Here is an 8,164-nt window from a genome sequence, read left to right as displayed (position 1 = left end):
CAGGAGGAGCAGTAGGAGGAGCAGGAGGAGGGGGGAGAGGAGGAGCAGAAGGAGGAGCAGGAGGAGCAGGAGGAGCAGGAGGAGCAGAAGGAAGAGCAGGAGCAGAAGGAGGAGCAGGAGGAATAGGAGCAGGAGCAGCAGGAGGAGGAGGAGCAGGAGGAATAGCAGAAGGAGGAGCAGGAGGAGCAGGAGCAGCAGGAGCAGGAGGAGCAGGAAGGGCAGAAGGAAGAGCAGGAGCAGAAGGAGGAGCAGGAGGAATAGGAGCAGGAGCAGCAGGAGGAGGAGGAGCAGCAGGAGCAGGAGGAGCAGCAGGAGGAGCAGCCACCCTCACATGTCTAACAGCTGAGAGCTTTCTCCTCCTTGAGGAGCACGTGGGCTCCTCGGGCTTCGATGGTTCAGAGCGGTCTGGGGGTGAAGCGGGGGAGGGATTGAACGGCAGCAGATCAAATGTTGTTCTGTGTTCTGCTGAGAGAACCCTGAGGAGGCCAGGAGGAACCAAAGCAACACTTTGAGCTCAAACAACACAGCCGCACTCAGCAGCAACTAAACACACGTCAGCAGCCCAGAATCCTTTTAGAAGCCCTGAAGAATGAAGATCAGTGCACGTGTGTTTCTCTGCTGTCTTACTACATCAAGTCCTTTTATACACACATGGAACAGAATGCATCAAACCTCTGGCTACATGTGACTCTGTCCTCTGACTGGATGTTACTGCTCTGACTTCAAACACAAATAGACTTTCATGTCAGTGTGTTCATTAGCTGCTTCAATAAAGGTTGAAATCAAAGCTTTCATACAGATGCCTTTTAAAATCAGAGCGACTGAATGCCTCCTGCCAGCTTTGTAAAAAGAATCCTTCCTGCAGCTTGTTTGCAGCCAACACAGCGATAAAGGACGAGATCAGTTTAGCTTCTTCTTCTTTGAAAGATGGAATAACATGATGCAGACAGATCATCAGTGCTGCCTTACATGTGTTTCTTTCTATGAAGCTGGCTGACATTCTTTGTTAAGCTGCAGAGTGGGAGAGAAGCTGCTGATGGTGCTCAGTGTGATGCATTTACCCAGGATGCATCTGTGCCAGCTGGCGGTTTGATGTTGGCTGTGAAAGCCTCCGATTAGGATCAGAGGAAAACAACATGAAGAGTCTGTGAGCGAGCTGGAGACAAACACACAGAGAGACTTACTGTAAAGAAAGAAACTCTCCTTACTGACCATATCAAAGGCTGCGTGCTTGAAGAGGAGGCCAGGATGTCACAGTGCTTACAGAGAGATGGACGCCGTGTGTGTGTGTGTGTGTGTGTGTGTACAGTAATAACAGGGTGAATGATGGCTGTGCTCTTAAACGCTCCTTCATCTCTCCGTAAAGTGTGCAGAGTGACAAAGTGTTTGTGCTGCTGTGCTTTTAATGGTCACATGGATACGGAGAAAGCTTGTGAGCTTTAACGCCAGGGGAGCGCCGTGTGTTTGTTTCATGGTGTCAAACATTCACACTGCTTCTTCTTCTCTTTACAGCCTGCACAATCTCTAAGTGCTGCTTTACACCAAGCAGGAATCCTCCTCTTCCTTCTCTGGACACGAGCCGCTCTTTCCCATTTGAACTGGCTCGTCTGGATTCTGCTCGTCTGCTCTCGCTCTGCTCAGAGCCTCTTTTATAAAATCAATTCTTTCAGATAAGGAGGAGCGATCAGCTGTTACATGAAGCTGCATGTTTGTCTCTGCTCACACAGGACCACATTCATCTCCACATGCCGTCATGTGTTTGATCATTTGCAGACTTTCTGGCTTCCCGTCCAGATAAAGACCATAAACAATCAAGAGTGGGATGATGGACCTGGAGGACACACCTGCTGCTGTGGGGACAAACTCCAAAGGACGCCTGGTGACCTCCTTCATGCTCACACGTCTTATCATAAAGAGTTAAAGCTGATGATTACAGACGTCAAAGCAAAGCAGGCTGATGGAGCCACTTCAATAAAGCGTCACAACAGTGCAGCTGAAAGCTCAAACTGAGGACATGGAATATATTTACATGTTGACACCACACTTCAGCTCTTTACACACCGAGTCTGTTTTCATTTCTTTTTATCGATGTGAAAAAACACAGAAAATTAAACCTGTTGTGAAAATAAAAAATACTGACCAACGAGAGAAACGGACTCCGTGTGCAAAGTCCTTCAGGGCGGGAAGTTAGAGCCATGTGGAGACCAAGCAGCAAACTCCAGTGTAGCTGAAGCTGAAGTTTAACATCCTGCAGTACCCCGAGTGTCCACTAGAGGCTGGCTGCTGCAGCAGCACAGGAAGTCACATACACACCCATTCAAAAAGCCTGTTTTTACAGCAGACATGAACATGTTTACAGCCTGCTTCAAAACACCAAATAGGTGTGATTAGCTCACGTCTTGAAGAGATCAAATATGCTGCGTCGTCCACGGGGGGGCGCCAAAGTCAACACAAACTGACAGTTTGTCACAGAAAGAAAACAAACACATAGCGGGCTTTAAATGAGGTTGAAACAAATGTTCCTGAACATGACGGACGATAGTTGAAACAAACAGCGGAGAGAATAAAAGGTGCGTTTTGTGTTTTCTAATATCAGCACATGGAGAAGTCAGCAGTATTGATTAGAGCTACATTCAGTCAGCACAGTTCAGGAGACAGAAAGGAGCGGCGCTATGGAGTAATTAGCTGACGGCTGACTCAGGCCGTGGCAGCTTTGTGTGTCAGTGATGCTAAAGCGGATGAAGCGTATCTCCCCGGGTGTCATAAAGCTCTGCTTCATGGCCCGCTTGTAGAGCCGTGCAGATGAAGTCCAAAGAAAGACAATCTGTTCTGCACGCATCTTAAATCCTGTTCCTCCTCAGCTGGAGATCTAGATCGATTGTTTGCGGGGGCAGCGCTGAGATTCCTCCGCTGTCAGCAGCTGAAGGACCGCTGGAGTCTAAAAATACATCAGAGAATATTTCAGCTCCCATTTAATGCTAGCACGGTTAGCATGAGCGCTCTGCTCAAACTGTAGACTGTCCATCACACTGAAGCTCACAGCGCCCAGCGGGCAACAAGCTCCGCCTCCATGCAAGATTCAAAGGAGAGAAAATCACTGTCAATCAAAGGTTCTTCTGTTACTCATCCGATCCAGCTCCTCCTCTGAAACGAGCTCAGCCTTTCTCTCCAGAGAGCAGCACGCCGTGGACATGAATGGGCCCGTGTGTGGAGCTGGCACGCTGCCTCACGGCGTTCAGACACAAGGACGAGAGAAGCTGCAGCACACACACACACACACACACACACACACACACACACACACACACACACGGCTGTGTGGTGTTTCACTTCTGAATGGTTTATTAAAAAGTCTTTACAAATATAAACACAAACAGCATTCACAGTTTTTGTTCTGTCGTCATCGAGCTGCAGAAGATTTCATGACATTGTTTGAAAATGCAGCAATAAAAGAAGGCGAGTTTGGGCGGCCCGCTCTGAGAAGTACAGAGAGTTAGGATGAAAGCTCTTTTCATGTCTTTGATAAAAACAGTGAAGAAGGAGTGAAATGAAATGACTCTGATGAAACAAGTGAAATAACGTTCATCCCATCAGCACGACGACAGAGAGGAGAGAAACAGTCCTGTTCCAAAGCTGCACACAACTCCTGTAAACTCCCCTCAGTGCTTCTGTTCAGCTCACCTCGCTCACGCTGTGAGGGACACCTGTGAGCAGGGGCGTGTCCACAGGAACGCCCCGCCCCCCAACCTGAAACCACAAACTCTGATTGGCTGTTTGTCTTTTCAGAATCCACATTCAGTCTGAGCCTGGCTGGTTGGTGTCTTTACATGTGTGTTAGTCCTGAACACTGAGCACATTGTTTTTCATGAGAGCAAACTCCTGCAGCCTGTCCACCTCAAAGTGAAGCAAGCCGCCATTACAAGTGTTTTTGACTTTGGAAATGGTGACTCTGAACCAACATCTTCTTTCTGAGTCCTGAAAGAAGCTGAGGAGATGTGTCCCCGTCCTCTTGTGTGAGTGTGATTAGTGGTGAGAGGAGGGGAAACGGCAGCTCAAGGCGTGCATGTGCATACATGAGAAAGGCTTATGTGTGGGTGTCAAAGCTCAGGTGTTGGATTAATCTGTGCGACAGGTTTCTGAGCTGAGCTGCAGACTGAACCGGTTTGTACCCGAGCAGAGTGAGCGTGTGGTTGCACAGTCGCTGCACCGTCCTCACCATGTCCAAGCTGAGTCCAAGCCTCCAGCTCTGGGCGGCGGCTCTGGAGTCTCTGCTGGTGGAGTATCTGTAATTCCACTGGGAGGGAGCAGACACATGACTGTTGGTGTTCTTTGAAATCTACAGACGCACTCGCTCCCCCATCTCCAGCCCCACGAACCTGTAGATCTCAGCCGCCTTCTCCTCCGGGTCAAACGCCAGGTCCTCGTATCGCACCAGCATGTAGCGTCCCTGCAGCCATGCCGGTCTCTGCAGGCCGGTCTCTGCGGAGGCTGACATGTCCTTACAGGTGCTGCTGATCTGGGACAGGTCCACGTGACGGGGCTGCCGTCCCGTGGAGTTCCATATCTTCCAAGCACGGAACTGATCTGGAAAGGCCACGATGCGGGAGGCCAGGACGGCTCGGGGGTCTCTCACCAGGTGGATGATCTTCAGGTCCAGGCGAGGGTCTTCGGTCAGGGTGCGCAGGTCGCCAACCTCAGGGACACGCACCGTCTTTATGGCCACGTCATGGCTGGAGCTTCGACGGAACAAGGCGCTGGTGACGTGGTCCTGCGGCTCAGAGCGGATGTAGCTCTCCATGAAGTGAAGGTCGCAGGCGTAGAGGTTGAGGAGGAGGTCCCTGTACGCTCCCAGGAGCGCCCGGCGGTCCGGCCAGCGGCGCGGGCGGCTGCTGCTGGAGTTGGTGAAGGCCTGCTGCACGTGGAAGAGAGGCTCAAACACGTAGAACACCTCCGGGTGCTGGTTGAGCAGCTGCCCCGTGAAGGACGAGCTGCTGCGGGTCGTGGCAAACAGCAGGATGTGTTTCCGTGGCGACGCCGCCTGCATCCAACCGTCGTCACACAACGGTCTCCACCTGGAGTCTGCAAGAGAGCAGCACAAGCATCAAGACTAAATGAGTTCTTTCATTTCAGAGAGCTGAATCTGTTCTCGTCTGGACTTCCACCCAGGAGAACGTCAACACATCAAGCTGATGAAGCTTCAACAGCTCAGAGAGTCAAGATGCACGAGTCAGTCATGTGGTTACAGGAAGCAGCCCATCTCTAAATACATCACTGCTGACCAGGAGTTGATGAGCACATTAAAGGAGATCAATTAGAGAATCAGGGATGTGTCATTTCTCCGTCCTGTTCTTCTTGAGGGAGGATTTAATGAGCTGTGGGAGTCTGTCTGTTGCTTCACTTACACCTTTGATGACACGTCTTTCTCCAAACTGCTTCCATGTCCAACTTATTCTGTGACCGTGTCCACTTTGATCTTGTTGACATGATATCCATGCAGACTCTGTGCTCTGATGTGAGACCAGTGATGAGGTGGCAGCAGCAGCTCAGGACGAATTTGGGAACCAGAAGGTCACCGGTTCAAGTCCCAGCACCGACCAAATCTGGAAATCGGTCTGATAGCGAGCTAGCGCTTCTGAGCTGTGTGTGTGTGTGTGTGAAACTCAATGTTCATTGAATTTCCCCTGGCAGGATCAATAAAGTTTATCTTCTGCTATAAACAATATGAGCTCCTAAGCAGCCAATATTTGGACATTTCTTATTTTCACTTATTTCAATAACTGCAGGTAAACTTGTGCATATGGTGGTTTTTATACTTGAGACAGTTTGCAGGTGTTTGTCTTTCCTCTCGTCTGTCCTTTACTGAAGCTTCAGTCTGCTTTGACTCTTCAACATACAGTTTGTATGAATCCTCAGTGCTGATTGGCTGTTGGAGCGTACCTCTGTGTGGCGTGGAGCTGCAGTGGGACGCTCCCTCACAGGGTCCAGACAGGGAGTCCCTCAGGGTGCGGATGGCGGTGTACTGCACCCCCAGAGACGCACAGACCAGCAGCAGCAGCGTCTTCCAGGAGCACTCCATCCTGCCCCCCCACCCGGCTCTGCAGTGAAAACAAAGACACACAATAAGACTTGAGTCAGTTTAGTTCCAGGCTCGTTTGACTCCCTCAGACCTCCACTGATGGAGCAGTTGAAGTTCCTGCTGCCAGGAGCTTGTTAAAGCGTCTTTACATGAAATGAACATGTGGGAGACTTTCCCTCCCTCTCACTGTGCTGAACATCTTTCACCTTCACACCAACTTTATTTACACACTATTTGTGCTATGCTACGCTAACCAGCTGCATGTCGTAGCTTTAGATGAGCAAGGAAGTCAAACAGAGTATTTACCAAAACCACTTCCTTACAACACAACATTTGTAATATCCAGCTTCCTCTTCGCTTGTTTCAACAGACACAATCTCTCCTGCAGCATCTGAACCACGAGGAACAACAAGCTGAGATTTGTTCTGTGTAAAGACACGACTCAAAGGAGGGACGCTCTCCTGTCCCTCTCAGAGACAGCTTCACACACACACACACACACACACACTCCCCTCGTTCATTAATGATGTGTGTGTCCCGGGCAGACTCGTGTCCTCAGGAACAAATCACGCAGAGCTCAGATCGGCTCTTGATGTTCCATTAATCACAAACAGCGTGAAACCAAAGGCGTTTACTGGAGCCGCCATCATTCTGTCTGAAAAGGGCTGAAAGCTGCAACCACAGGAAGTGAAGTCATCGGGGGGAGAGCGTTGCTTTGTTGGACACAACCTGCAGATTTAATTCTTCCTTTCTCTGGAGTCCAAACAGAACATCAGAACATTTCACCTGCAGCAGCTTTGAACTCTCTGAAGATGAATCCTCTAAAAGGCTGGAGTTATCCTCCATGCTGATGGCTGCTCCACCCGCCCGCCTGAACTCACTTCCTGCCTGTTTTTCTACCATCACAAAAACAAACATCTCCAGAACTCACACACCCTGATGCAGGATCAGTCTCAGGCCGGGTCTGGTTCGGGGTACCACACAGAGACAGACACCAGGATGAGCAGAAGTCCAGCACCCCCATCCACCTTCACGGCTCCCAGTGAAGTCTCACACCACATCCAAAACCTCGTCCCCCCCAGTCCCTCTCAGACCTCATCCCCCACCTGCACTCAGGTCTGGTCTGGTCTTCACACCAGAGCCTCCAGTCTGGCAGCACTAGTCCTCCTGGATCTGTAATGCTACATCCTGATGGAAATGCTGCTCTCCCAGGCCCACGCTGCTTTACTCCTTCTGTTCTTATGGAAACGCTCCGTTTTATAAATCCATCGATCATTCTGAATATTAAAACAGTGACCTCTGAGGAAACACTGCAGCCTTTCCTCTTCTTCTCAGCACACATGAATCTGCTTCTTCTTCTGGTTGAAGGACAGGAGGGATGAGCCTCTAATCATCGGACACTAGAGCCAAAGACAAGCTGAGGACAGTGTGAGAACATCAATCAATAATGAACAGGTTTAACTACATTAAAAACAGGAGGCTTGTTTGAACAGGTGGGTTTAGAGACGTGAGAGTCGATGTTTGGGATGTCAGGTGGGGAGGGGGGGCAGAGTTGTAGACCCTGGACCTCATGGTGGTCATGCAGGCAGGAGGGATGAGGAGGCTGACAGCTCCTCCTGCACAGGGTCTCACAGCAGGAGACTCTGGAGGGGGCCTCAGCTTCTGTGTCCCTCCAACAATAACAGTCTCACACAGAGGATAAACGCCTCGGGGACAGCAGCAGCCAAAGATCACACCCAGCTCTGTACATGTCAACACACAGGGAAGTGATGAGTGTGTGTGTGTGTGTGTGTGTGTGTGTGTGTGTGTGTGTGTGTGTGTGTGTGTGTGTGTGTGTGTGTGTGTGTGTGCTGCAGGAGAGGAGGCGCCCTCGGTGGAAAAGGAAGCAACCAATGAGGTTAGAAGTGAGTAATGAGGTTGGGACTGAGGGATTTGGGGAGTGATGGAGGGATGTGACAGGACGCCTCGGTGCGTTCACTGATGCCACGTGGTCACAGGAAGTCGTCTCAGAGCTCTGTGCTTCCTCACGTGACGCCCTGCTCAGACCGCTGATTCAACCTGCCATATTCTAACAGTTCACCTTCAGTC

General features: G+C 50.4%; 1 pseudogene across 1 annotated transcript; it reads right to left on the bottom strand.

The window, feature by feature from the left end:
- Positions 1 to 4,084: 4,084 nt before the first annotated feature.
- Positions 4,085 to 6,095, bottom strand: LOC306825773 (carbohydrate sulfotransferase 1-like; annotated as a pseudogene). The gene is made up of 2 exons: positions 5,938 to 6,095; positions 4,085 to 5,079 (listed from the first exon to the last, which is right to left on the bottom strand). The product of its transcript is annotated as a carbohydrate sulfotransferase 1-like (transcript).
- Positions 6,096 to 8,164: the final 2,069 nt, after the last annotated feature.

The sequence above is a fragment of the Symphodus melops genome (genome assembly GCF_947650265.1).
Source record: "Symphodus melops genome assembly, chromosome: 6".
NCBI classification, from domain to species: Eukaryota; Metazoa; Chordata; class Actinopteri; order Labriformes; family Labridae; genus Symphodus; species Symphodus melops.
Note: the sequence above shows the minus strand (reverse complement) of the source record. Positions and strands in the feature narration are given on the sequence as shown.